The sequence below is a fragment of the Puma concolor genome, chromosome C1 (genome assembly GCF_028749965.1).
Source record: "Puma concolor isolate L17-30 chromosome C1, mPumCon1.1.hap2, whole genome shotgun sequence".
Lineage (NCBI taxonomy): Eukaryota > Metazoa > Chordata > Mammalia > Carnivora > Felidae > Puma > Puma concolor.
The window spans coordinates 214,529,950-214,543,584 of record NC_141674.1 but is presented as its reverse complement, the minus strand read 5'-3'; positions in this window follow the sequence as shown (position 1 = coordinate 214,543,584).

The window sequence follows — 13,635 nt, the reverse complement described above, 5'->3', positions numbered from 1 at the left end:
TCCAGCCCCTGGGGCGCGCAGTGACCCCTGCCGGGCGCTCTGCTCCGATCGAGGGAGGGCTGAGGTTTACTCACACACTCGCTCATTCACTCACTCACTCACTCACTCCATTCATCCATCCATCCAATCACCCATGGACTAAGCCCCTTTCGCAGACTTTTTCCTTCTAGCTTCCTCTCCGAGACCAGCATCCCCGTAACACAGCCTTTGTTAAAAGAATGTTTGCCCAGCAAATGCACCTTCTACACAAATGCCCCGTCTCTCCTGCTCCCTTTCATACCCTCCTCTTTGGAAACACTGACTGCCCCTACTGCACCTGTCCCCACTGCTCCCCACCTGTCCTGACCCAGGAGGAGGCTTCAAGTCCAGGTGCCCAACTGCTTGCCTGCATCCTGCATCCATCCACGTCTCTTTTCATTCTCCATCATCCTTTTTCCTTCATTTTTCATTCCTGTAGAACCTTCCTGAGGGGCTCTGGGGATGTGTGCTAAGGATGCTGGGAGTAGAGAAAGAAGGGCAGCCTGCAGTGTCGGTTAGTGAGTGCCAAGCCCTGTTGCCCATTTCTCCCCTATCCAGAAGGATCTAGTGTGGTGGGAGGATGGGCGGGGCGGGTGTCTGGAGGCTTGGGTCCCAGACAAGACTGCCCCAGCAAAGCCTCACTGGTATTGTGTAAGACCAGGGGCTTGTGTTACTGGAGCATCTCTTGTCCCCCCAACCCTGGATCTTTCCTTACTGTTCCTGGTCCAGACTGGACTGGAGACAACACCCAGCAACACACACACACACACACACACACACACACACACACACACACAGAGCCTTGGGCTGAACACTGGCTTTTGGCTCTGCAGTTGGGGTGATAGGGGAAGTTAGGGGAGTCTGAAAGCTTGCTGAGGACAGTCTGAAGCCCTCCACTGACCTGTCTTACCTGCCAGGTCTTGAGTGGCTGTGTTGAGCCCTGGGTACCCACATCCCAGACTCCACCATCCTGGTTCAGGTCTTGGATGAATTTATCAGGCTTGAGGACAAACATGTTAAGAAGGAAGGTTGAACTGATGCTAAGGCCACTGTCCTGGGGAACTGGGAGAGGGAAAGGGAAGGTGGAAGAAGATAATTTGGAGACAAATTTGGTTTGGACAAGAGCCAGAGAGGAACGGGCTATGGACTCTTGTTAACCAACTCTAAGAACTCCTAGATGAATCTTGGTGTTTGAAGAAGTTAAGTCCCAACCCTTGGTTAGATTCCCACTCAGCATCCCCAACATACATTCCTCCATTCAGAAAGTGTTTTTCAGGGAGCCTGGTTGGCTCAGTAGGTTGAACAACCAACTCTTGATTTTGGCTCAGGTCACGATGCCAGGATTGTGGGATCGGGTTCCGTGCTGAGCATGGAACCTGTTTGAGATTCTCATTCTCTCTCTCTCTCTCTCTCTTTCCCTCTGCCCCTCTCCCCAATTCACACTCTCTTTCTAAAAATTAAAATAATAATAATAAAATAAAAAAAGAAAGGGTTTCCTAAGTGCCCCTGCGTATCAAGCATTATATTAATCCCTGTGGCAGAAAACAGCCCTAAGATGCAACTTCGCAACCAATGACCTAATCGCATTAAACCTTCCACCTGCCAAATTCTCACAATGTTTATGAAATTTACACATACTTTGTGTTTTTTTTTATTGCTGAGTAATATTCCATTTTGTTAGCATACTGCAGTCGTCTATCCAAATTCCTGGTTATGGATATTTGGGTTGCTTTCCATCATTGGCTATAATGAATAAAGGTGCTGTGAACATTTGTGTACACGGCACTTTTGGTTGACATTTATTGTCACTTGTCTTGAATAAAGAACATCACAAAGGGTGAGGTGGGAATGGTCCACTCCAGCAGACAGGCATATTTTATCACATGACATTGTTTAGAAATAATATAAAGTGAGCCAAGTTTCGTTGGTTTCATCTTATTATTGTTTTTAAATTCTCCACAGATATTGCACCCCCTTGCGGCCTGACCTGGACCAGACTAGTCACACGGCCCTGCCCCCACCCTGGTATCCTACTGCCTAGGAATGGGATTGTATCACTTTACACTTCCACCAGCAATGTATGAGAGTTCCAGTGGCTCCACAATTTCACCAACATTTGGTGCTGTCAGCCAGTCTAATTTTAGCAATTTTAGTTGATACAACAAGTTGTATCTTATTGTGATTTTAATTTGCCTTTCCCTGATGACTAATGATGTGAGTATGTTTTCTTATGGTATTGATCCTTTGTATAACTTCTTTTGTGAACTGTCTGAAGTCTTTCGGTCATTTTAGAAGTTGGATTATCTTTTTTATGATTGATTCGTAGGAGTTCATTGTATATTCTGAAGACAAGTCCTTCGTCATATATATTTATTGTGAATATTTCCTCTCAGATTGTGGCTGGTCTTTTCGTTTTCTTAACTTTGTCTTACGGCGAGCAGACGTTTCTAGTTTTGATACAGTTCAATGTATCAGTTTTTAATTTTATGGTTAGCACTTTCAGGGTTTTGTCTAAAAACTCTTTGTCCACCCTGAAATTGTGAAGATATTTGAGTATGTTTTCTTCTAGGAACTTTGTAGATTTAGGCTTTACATATAAGTCTATGATCTATTTTTAGTTGTTTTTTTTTTGTGTATAGGAGTAGAGGTTTTGTTTTGTTTTGTTTTCTATACAGTTGTCTAGATGTTCCAGGATCGTTCATTTAAGAAACTCCTTTTTCTATTGGATTGCCTTGGCACTTTTTTCAAAATCAATTGACACTTTATTTTTTTTTTAAATTTTTTTTTTTCAACGTTTATTTATTTTTGGGACAGAGAGAGACAGAGCATGAACGGGGGAGGGGCAGAGAGAGAGGGAGACACAGAATCGGAAACAGGCTCCAGGCTCCGAGCCATCAGCCCAGAGCCTGACGCGGGGCTCGAACTCACGGACCGCGAGATCGTGACCTGGCTGAAGTCGGACGCTTAACCGACTGCGCCACCCAGGCGCCCCAATTGACACTTTATATATTGGCTTATTTCTGCACTCTGTTCTGTTATGTTCCTCTATTTTTTTTTCTATCCTTATGCTACTTCACATTATCTTAACTGTAGATTTCTATTAAGTCTTAAATCAGGTGGTGTAAATCTTTTTCTTCTTTTTCAAGATAATTCTGGCCCTTCTAGATCCATACAACCTTAGAATTGGCTTATCAATTTCTACAAAACAAAACCTGTTAAATATAAATTGGGTTTGAGTTGAATCTAGAGAGCAATTTGGGGAAAACTGAGGTCTTAACAGTATTGAATTTAAGCCCATGAACGTGGTAGATCTCCTTTTTTTTTTAGCTCTTTAATTCCTCTCACCAATATTTTGTAGGTTTCAGTGCAGAGGTTTTGCATATTTTTTGATGGAGTTATTCCTAAGTGTTTTAGGTTTTTGATGTTATTGCACTTATCATTTATGTTATTTTCCAATTCTTTACTGGTAGTATATAGGCATACAATTGATTTTGGAAAATTAATCTTATATTTTGCAAATTTAATATATTTCTTTGTCACGGTATTTTTATAGATTCCTCGGGTTTTCTAAAATATACTCATGCCATCTGAGAACAAAGACAGTTTTACTCTTTTTCTCAATCTTTGTGCCTTTTTTCCCCTAGCCATATTGGTCAGGACTCGAGTACAATGTTGAATAAAAATGGTGAGAGTAGACATCTTCACCTCGTTTCTATCTTAGGAGGGAAAATGTTCATTATTTCACCAGGAATGTAATTTAGTTATAGGTTTTGCATAGATGTCCTTTGTATTAGTTTCCTAGGGCTGGCATACAGGCTGACATCACAACTTGGGTGGCTTAAAACCAGAAATTTATTGTTTCAAGTTTCTGGAAGCTCTAAAGTTCAAAATCGTGGTTTCAGTAGGGTTATGCTCCCTCTTCCACTTGTAGGGGAGAATCCTTCCTTGCCTCTTCCAGCTTCTGGCATTTGTTGGCAACCTTGGCATTATTGACTCACAGACACATCACCCCAATCTTTGCCTCCATCATCACATGGCTCGCTTCTGCCTGTGTCTCTGTTTTCACGTGGCATTTTCCTCTTTTTATAATAACACCAGTCATATTGGATTAGAGCCCACAATAATGACCTCATCTTAACTTTCTTATATCTGAAAAGACCCTATATCCAAATATAGTCACATGTACAGGGTGTTAGAATTTCAACATATCTTTTTGGAGGACACAATTCAACCTGTAACAGCCTTAATAAGACTGAGCAAATTCTCTTTTTTTCCTAGTTTGTGGAGAGTTTTAATCATGAATGGGTATTACGTTCGGTCAAATATATTATCTTCACCATATGGGTTTTGTCTCTTATTATGAATTTACTAATTGATTCTTGAATATCAAAAAAGTCTTGCATTCCTGGAATAAACCTCACTTGTATTGATCTTTTTATATATTACTGGACTCAATTGGTTGGTATTTCATGAAGTTTTTTGTTTGTTTTGTTTTCATCTATGTTCATGAGGGCTATCAGTCTCTCTTTTCTGTAATGCCGGGTCTTGGTATCAGAGTTAGGCTGATGTCATAAAATAAGTTAGGGAATTTCCCAGCCTCCGTTTTTTTTGTTGTTTTGTTTTGTTTTCTGAGAAAGTTTGAGATTGATGCTATTTCTTCTTTAAAATGTTTGATGTTGGGGCGCCTGGGTGGCACAGTCGGTTAAGCGGCCGACTTCAGCCAGGTCACGATCTCGCGGTTCGTGAGTTCGAGCCCCGCGTCGGGCTCTGGGCTGATGGCTCAGAGCCTGGAGCCTGTTTCCGATTCTGTGTCTCCCTCTCTCTCTGCCCCTCCCCCGTTCATGCTCTGTCTCTCTCTGTCCCAAAAATAAATAAACATTGAAAAAAAAAATTAAAAAAAAAAAAAAATAAAATAAAATGTTTGATGTAATTCACCAATAAAGGCATGGGGATCCAGCATCTTTATGATGGGTGGTCATTTGATTATGAATTCATTTTCTTTAAGAAACATGGGGCTATTCAGATTTTCTATTTCTTCTTAGTCAGTTTTAGTAAATTGTGTCTTGGAAGGAATTTACCCATGCCATCTAAATCATCAAGGTGGTGACATCTTGAGTGGAGAGGTCAGTGTGGAAGTTCGGGACCTCAGCAGGCCAGAAGAGAGAACTCTAGACCAAGGCCTTTGCCTGGGTCTTTCAGCACACTACAGAGAGAATACAATAAAGCTGGCCTGGTGATCACGTGCCATTTGTGAAGGAAGAACAGGTGAAACATTCTTGGGAGTTGATTCACCACCAGAAAATTCTCATAAGGGAGCAGTGAGGTGCACGTAAGTTTGGCTTAAAGTTGTAGGAGCCTGGACACCCCCCTCCCCAAATTTTAATCTACTTAGATCACTGGTTCTCAAAGTGTGTTTTGGGGGCACCTGGGCATGTCCACAACTCTTTGTGAGGATGTGGAGGCCAGAATATTTTTCTAATAACACTAAGATGTTATTTGCCTTTTCAACCTCATTCTCTCATGAGAGTACAGTGGGGTAATTGAGAGGTTACATGACATGCGGTGTCATAACAGATTGGAAGCAGAAGCAAGTGGGAGAACCCAGCTCTCTCCTCTGAAGCTAGATATTAAAGATATTTGCAAAAAAGTAAAAGGCTCCACTGCTCGTCCGATTTTTTTTTTTTTTTTTTGCTTTGGAAAACACAGTTTCTAAAAATCAAAATGTTATATATATTAACATGTAATAGGTTTGTGCTGTTACTTTTATATGACTTGATAAATATCCCATATATGTCTCAGTTTTAATTTTCAATATGTTAAATACCATTAAATGTATATCCCACATAAACAAAAGATCTTTAGGCTCCTTGATGTTTTTAAGAGTTTAAAGGGGTCTTGAGTCCAAAAAATTTGAGAACTGCTGATTTAGACAGTTTTTTTTTGGGGGGGGGAGAGGGAGAGGAATACATTTTATGGAAGTATAATATATATACAGAAATGTTCTTAGATTATAAGTGTGCAGCTCAAGGAATATTCACAAACCAAACCAAAACAGAAATATTCGCACGCATGTAACCAGCAGCGACAGAAACGGAACATGAACATTCCCTTTTGTCCCCACTGCGGACCCTAGAGTAACCATTATTTCCCGCCCAGTGAGGAGCTTTGTCTATTGAAAAAAAAAATTTACCTACACATGAATCTCACAGTATGTGCTCTTTTCTACCCAGCATCTTAAGAAAAAAAAATTTTTTAATGTTTATTCATTTTTGAGAGATGGAGAGACTGAGCATGAGTGCGGGAGGGACAGAGAGAGAGGGAGACACAGAATCCCAAGCAGGCTCCAGGCTCCAAACTGTCGGCGCGGAGCCTGACACGAGGCCCGAACCCCCGGACGGCGAGATCATGACCTGACCTGAAGTCAGACGCTTAACGGACTGAGCCCCCCAGGCGCCCCACCCTCTGGCATCTTTAAGGTCACGACCCTGAGGGTGGCCCGCGGGGAGGGTGCTGGGGGCTGGCTCATCCTTGAGCGCACCCCCATGTGCTCATCCGCTCTCCTGCTGGTAGACCCTTGCGTTGTCTCCAGCGTGGGGCTCTTACCAACAGAGCTTCTGTGCACATTCTTACAGCGTCCTTCGGGAACGTTCTACCCGTTACTGTTGGGTACATACTGGGGGCCGGGTTTCCTTTTTAGTGTGTTGTCGTCAGGCCACAGACCGGAAGGTGAGACTTTCACGGCAGCGAGCGCGTTGCACCAGAGCCACCCTGGCCGAGGGACAGGATACAAAGCTCTCGGTTATCCACTTGGAATCTTCCGCCAGCCCTTTCTTTTATCCTCGTGCCACACCCAGGGCCGTCGGTGTGACCCGCAAAGCTGGATCGGTGCCGTGAAAGTATTTTGGTGGAAAGTGTCACTTTGGAAGAGAGGTGGGATGGTGACTGGGCTGCGGCCATACAGCCCTTGGGACTGAATCTCCACCCCCACCCCTTGCTAACTCCAGGGGCTTCTCACTCTCTCCAGGTCTTGGGACCGCAGGGACAGGGGACTCTCCCGCAGTGACCCCACTAAAAAGGCTTCCTGCAAATCGTCACATCAACCTAGCAGCTTTGGCACAGGCCGTCGGCGCTGTGATGGGTGAGACATTCCGTTCAAGAGAGCGAAACCACAAACGTCACATGCCTAGGAATAAACTTGACCTGTGTAGAGAAAGGCACAACGTTTTCCTGAAGGCAGGAAGCGTTAAGTAGAACGGAGAGGCGAACCGAACGGTATTCCTGGATGGGAAGATGACGAAAATGTTGATTCCCCTCCAAATCAAAGCAAATCCAATTAAAATCCTAACAGCCTTTTGCAGACAAGTAGAAATACTATTCTCAAATTGGTCATTGCAATCGCCAAGAACTTTAAAAGAAAGAAAAAACGACTACCGTTTCAGCCTAACAAATGGTGTGCTGAAATTTAGAAGAAGATACTGGTGTGGAGAATTTTCTAACTACACGAGGCAAGAAATCGTGATGGAAATTTTGATATATTTACATATATGAAAATACCATGTATGAAACAGAGAGGCGGATGTCAAACGGGAAACGTTCTGGTTATTTCCAGAACTAGTCAGAGGAGCGTGCGTTGGGTGTAGAGATTACTAAAAAAAAAGTAAACCAAACCTCAACAAATTAATAATACGAGGAATGAAGATGAAGTGAATGACTTAAATATGGACACCAAGAACCGAGGGAGGGAACAGCAAAACAAATCCGACGAGAAGAAAGGAAATGAATTAATGAAAAAATGGAAAAATGGAAGAACTGGTAAGTATATATATTGTTTTTCTTTTTTCTGAACTATCTCCCCCCCCCCCCCTCCCGCTTTATAGAGGTAAAATTGACTAACAAAAATTGTGTATGTACTTCAGGGGTACAGTGTGATGGTTTGATGTAGGTATACATTGTGAAGTGATCCCTATAATTAAGTTACTTAACACATCATCCACCACCTTACGTCGTTGCTATTTCGTGTCTGTGTGATGAGACCATTTGAGGTCTCCTCCACTGGCGAATTTAAAGTATACGGCACAGTACGATTAACTAGTCTCCACGCTGTACTTTAGATCCCTAGGACTTAGTCATCTTAAAACTAAAAATTTGTACCTTTTGACCAGACCCCCCTGCCCCCCCCCCCCAGCCTGTGGTAAACACCATTCTACTCTTTGGTTCTATGAGTTTGACTATGTCAGACTCCACATGTAAATGAGATTGTACAGTCTTTCTCCCTCTGGTTTATTTCACTTAGCATGATGTCTTCCAGGTTCATCCATGTTGTCCCAGGTGTCAGGGTTTTCTTCTTTTTTATGGCTGAACAGTATTCCATTATATATATAGTTTTCCTTATCCATGCATCTGTCGACGGACCCTTGGGTTGTTTCCAAGTCTTGGCTATTGTGAATAATGTTGCACGGAACACAGAGGTGCAGGTATCTTTTTTGAGACATTGATTTCATTCCCTTTGGGTATATACCCAGAAGTGGAATTGTTCAGTCATATGATAGGTCTGTTTTTTATTTTCTAGGAATTTCCATACTGTTTTCCATAATTGCTATACCTGATGAGTATATGAAGAGAGAGTTCTTCTGGAAAAATCAGTGGAAAGAGACAAATCTATAGACCATCTTAGTAATAAATAAGAGAGAAAATATTAATTCAGTGAGAAAGATATAATTATAGATAAGGTGGATGTTATAAATTATTTTATATACAATCATATCTAATCAATATAAATATTTTGAATTAGATGAGTTTATGGGAAAGTGCAAATGGCCAACATGAACTAAAGAAGAATTAGAATATCATAATGCCCTGTAATCAAGGAAGCTAGTGAAGAAAGTTCTGAAACAAATGATCTCAAAAAATGGTCTGAACAGGCAGACCCCTTAACTAGATAGTTCTTTCATAATGAAGGAACAGCTACTTCTATGGATGCTTCTATTTATTTTAGGCACAGATGATATATCCTGACACAAAAATCTGACAAAATAAACAAGAAAAATAGAATTTTAGCTATGAATATGCAAAAATATATGAATATACAAAAAATGCAACAGTACAGGAGGAGGGCATTGAAGTGCCATCAAGGAGAACTTCTCCTGAGAAGAAAGACACAGATTTCATGTTGGAAAACCTATCTGAGGAGAAATTGCTCTGGAAAATAGTGCTTAAAAGTAATGGCCATTCAAACTTGAAAAGTGTAGAAAAGCATAAGAGAATAAAACAACTATTACGACAAAACCCACAATAACCACTGTGAATACTTTGCTACTTTTCACCCAGTATTTTTTACTCCCCACAACAAAGAATTAATTATCCAATCTAAAATACCAATAGTGCCAAGGTTGGGAAACCCTGATTAATATCTTGCTTTTTTTCTCTTTAAAATAATTTCAGGGGCGCCTGGGTGGCTCAGTCAGTTAAGCAACGGACTCTTGGTTTCAGCTCAGGTCACAATCTCAGGGTTTGTGAGTTTGAGTCCTGTATTGGGCTCTGTGCCGACAGTGCAGAGCCTGCTTGGGACTCTCTCTCTCTCTCTCTCTCTCTCTCCAAATAAATAAATAAACTTAAAAAAAAAAAGAAGTTATGATAAAAAAAAGTCAGCATTTTCTCAGAGGTGGACAGAATCCCCCCACCCCACCTCGCCCACCTTGCCCAGAACCTGTGAATTTGTCACCTCACATTGTGAAAAGAACTTCACAGAAATAACTCAGGTAGGAACCTGAAGGTAGGGAGCACATCCTGGATGATGTGCGTGGTCCCACTCTCATCAAATCAAAGGAGCCCTTAGAATCGGGAACTTTCTCTGGCTCCAGTGAGACAGGCGAGGCAGAAGAATTCCGATAGACTTGAAGCATGGAAAGACAGGGGTGATGTCGCCGATTGGAGATGGGGCAGGGGCAACGTGACAAGAATGCAGGTGCCCCTCGGGTGCAGAGAGAGACTCCCAGCTGAGGACAAGAAGACAGGGACCTCAGTCCAGGCACCTCACGGAACTGAGTTCTGCCAACAACCTGAATGAACCCGGGTAGTGCCTTCCCCCCTCCCCTGCCAGACCCTCCAGATTTGGAGCTCCAGCTGGCCGGCACCTTGCTTTTGACCTTGTGAGCCCAGGAGCAGAGCAAACGGCAGAGCCTGCCTACACTGTTGACCAACAGAACTCCGAGATGGGGAATTGTGTGGCCGTGAAATTTACGATAAGGTTCCCGCAGCAATAGAAAACAAATACATCTGGCACGATGAACAATTCCGCCGTATTCGCGAACATCTGTGTATGCAGATCTTTGGCCCCATCTCATGGGCTTTTTATAAACGTCGCCCGGTTTCTCTCTGGAAATGTGCTTTCAATTCATCATCAGCCATACTGGAGAGAAATGGCTACATCTTGCCCTTACCAACATTTAGGGAAGTCACATAAGACGTACCCTTTAATTTGATAAGTAAAAACGTATACTTTGATATAATAATAATTTGTCAATTTTTCCATTAACATAATTTAAAGTGCCAGATATTTGCTAATTAGGTACTTTTTAAAAAGAATTACCTCTTGGGTCTATCAGTTCTGTTTTTTCCCCTGTTTTCTAATTATTTCTGCCTTAAAAAATTAATTTCCTTCTCTTTTCTTCATGTGTATTCTTTTCTTTCTCCTCCTTTCCTTTCGTTTCCTTTCGTTTCCTTTCTTTTCCTTTCTTTTCCTTCCCTTCCCTTCCCTTCCCTTCCCTTCCCTTCCCTTCCCTTCCCTTTCCTTTCCTTTCTTTTCTTTTCTTTTAATTGAAACTGAAGATGAACTTTCTTTTCCTGATGTTCAGATTCGGGGAAATAGGTAATCCTATTTCATAGGTATTAATGACTAAATCATAATATTAGGCTTGGGGCGCCTGGGTGGCTCAGTCCATTAAGCGTCCACCTTTGGCTCAGGTCATGATCTCGCGGTCTGTGAGTTCGAGCCCCGCGTCGGGCTCTGTCCTGACAGCTCAGAGCCTGGAGCCTGCTTCGGATCCTGTGTCTCCCTCTCTCTGCCCCTCCCCTGCTCGCTCTCTACCTCTGTCTCTCAAAAATAAATAAATAAACGTTAAAAAAAAATAAATAGATTTCGAGGCAAATTGTTTCTACCTGTTTTATCACATGACATCAGAGACTTAATTTTCAATGAAAATTTACTTAAAAAGGAGATGCTTTCTTTTTCTGAGGATAAATTCAGTACATGCACATTGCAGAAACTTCAGACAGTAGAGAAAGTCTGCTGTATTAGTTAGCTGGGGCTGCCTTAATGAAGAAAGTCCCACAAACTGAGTAGCTCAAACAACGGAAATGTAGGGTTTCTCAGTAGGTCACACTGTTGCCACAGATGGTTCCTTCTGAGGCTGTGAGGGGAAGTCTGACCCAGGCCTCTGCCCTGGCTTCTGCTGGTTTCCTGGTCATCTCTGCTGCTCCTTGGTACGTAGAGCACCACCCTGATGTCTGTCTTCTTCTTCACAAGGTGTTCTGTGTGTGTGTGTGTGTGTGTGTGTGTGTGTGCTTCCAAATTTCCCCTTTTTGCAAGGACATCTTTTATATTGGATTAAGGCCCAACCTAATGACCTCATCTTAACTAATTACCTTGGCATTGACTCTATTTTCAAATAAGGTCAAATTCTAAGGTCCTGTGAGGCTTAGGACTTCAACATATGAATTCTAGGGGGCGCGGTTCGACGCGTAACAGCAGCCTTGTTCATAGTCACCCTTCCCTAGGATGACTGCTGGTCTCGCCATCACCGTGCACTTGGTGTATTTTCTTCCAGGTTTGCTCTACACGCATACGAACACTCGCGGAATTTATTTTGTAAAACATGGAATCATACAGTTCTCTAATTTGCTTTTTTTTTTTTTCACTGAACAAAATGTTCTGAACACCTTTCCACGTGACCAGACACAGATGATATTTAAATGGGTGTATAGAATTCTATGCTTTGATGAGCCATGTTTTATGGATCTAAGAATGTTTGTTTTTCCACGTTTGCCCTTCAAGCAGAGCAGCCACGAAGATGCCCGTATGCAGAGTGCTCTCTGGATTCCTGGCTGCAAGCAGGTCCGCTGGTTTAAAATGGCCCGTGTCTTGCAAAATAGATTGACACATATTGACAACCTGCCCTCCAGAAACGCGGGGAGGTGACCCTTCACACTCCCGCCGCCAAAACACTTTCTCCTCCATACCTGCTCCTCCCCAGCCTTCCGTACTTCAGTGAGGACAGCTCCGTTCTAGCAGCCGGGGTCAAACCTTTTTTATTTTTAATTTTGTTTTCATGTTTAACTTATTTTTGAGAGAAAGAGAGACAGAGCGTGAGTGGTGGAGGGGCAGAGAGAGAGGGAGACCCAGAATCTGAAGCAGGCTCCAGGCCCTGGGCTGTCAGCACGGAGCCCCATGTGGGGCTCAGCCCCGGGGATCGTGACATGAGCCAAAGTTGGACGCTTAACCCACCGAGCCACCCAGGCGCCCCGAGGTCAAATCTTGAAGTCATCCTTGTTGCCTTTTTGCCTCACACCTCGCACTGAAGCTCTCAGCAGGTTCCCTGAGCTCTGTCCCCAAAGTCTATCCAATCGGACCGCTTCTCCCACGTTGGTCCACATCATCTTCTCACGTGGACCATCTCCCTGGTTTCTCACCTTGACCTGCCGGGGTCTGCCCCGCCCCCGCAAGGTCTGTTCTCCCTACAGCCGCCAGAGGGCGCACCTTAAAACGCAAATCAGACCCTGCCCGCCTCTTCTGGGACTTCCCAGAATAAACCGCAAGGCCCTAGCCAGGGGGCTCCAGATCCTATTCCGTGAGGCCCTGCCTGTGTCCTTTTCCCGTTTTTCCATTCCCGTGTTTATCTCATAAAAACACAGAGAAGACTCCTTTGCATATTAAGATTATTAGCTCCGTCCACCAGAAGTCACTGGTATTTTTCCCATTTTGACATCTGCCTTTTTATCGCATTCATGGACTGTTTTGATATGTAATTTCATCACATTTTCCATTAGGATTTCTTCCTTGCCTGTACACTTAGAAAGACTCTCTCCTCTTTAAACTTATATATTCACTAATATTTCCTTCTAGCATTGTTATATATAGAACATCGAAAACATTACTCACTACTTAAAAAAAAAAGTTCTTGACAGTTGTAATGTATTGGCTTCTCAAGACAAATTTTAGAATGAATTTCCTTAGTTGTCTGCAAAACTCTACTGGGATTTTTGTTGGGGGCTGCTTTAATTTGGGGGAGCATGCGTATTCCTTTCCAGGAGTTTGGTTTGTCTCTCCATTTATTTTAAGCTTTACGGCCCCCAGTAAAATTTTGTGACTTTTTAAAAAATTTTTATTCATTTTTTTAAAAATTTTTTTTTTTTCCCAACGTTTTTATTTATTTTTGGGACAGAGAGAGACAGAGCATGAACGGGGGAGGGGCAGAGAGAGAGGGAGACACAGAATCGGAAACAGGCTCCAGGCTCTGAGCCATCAGCCCAGAGCCCGACGCGGGGCTCAAACTCACGGACCGCGAGATCGTGACCTGGCTGAAGTCGGACGCCCAACCGACTGCGCCACCCAGGCGCCCC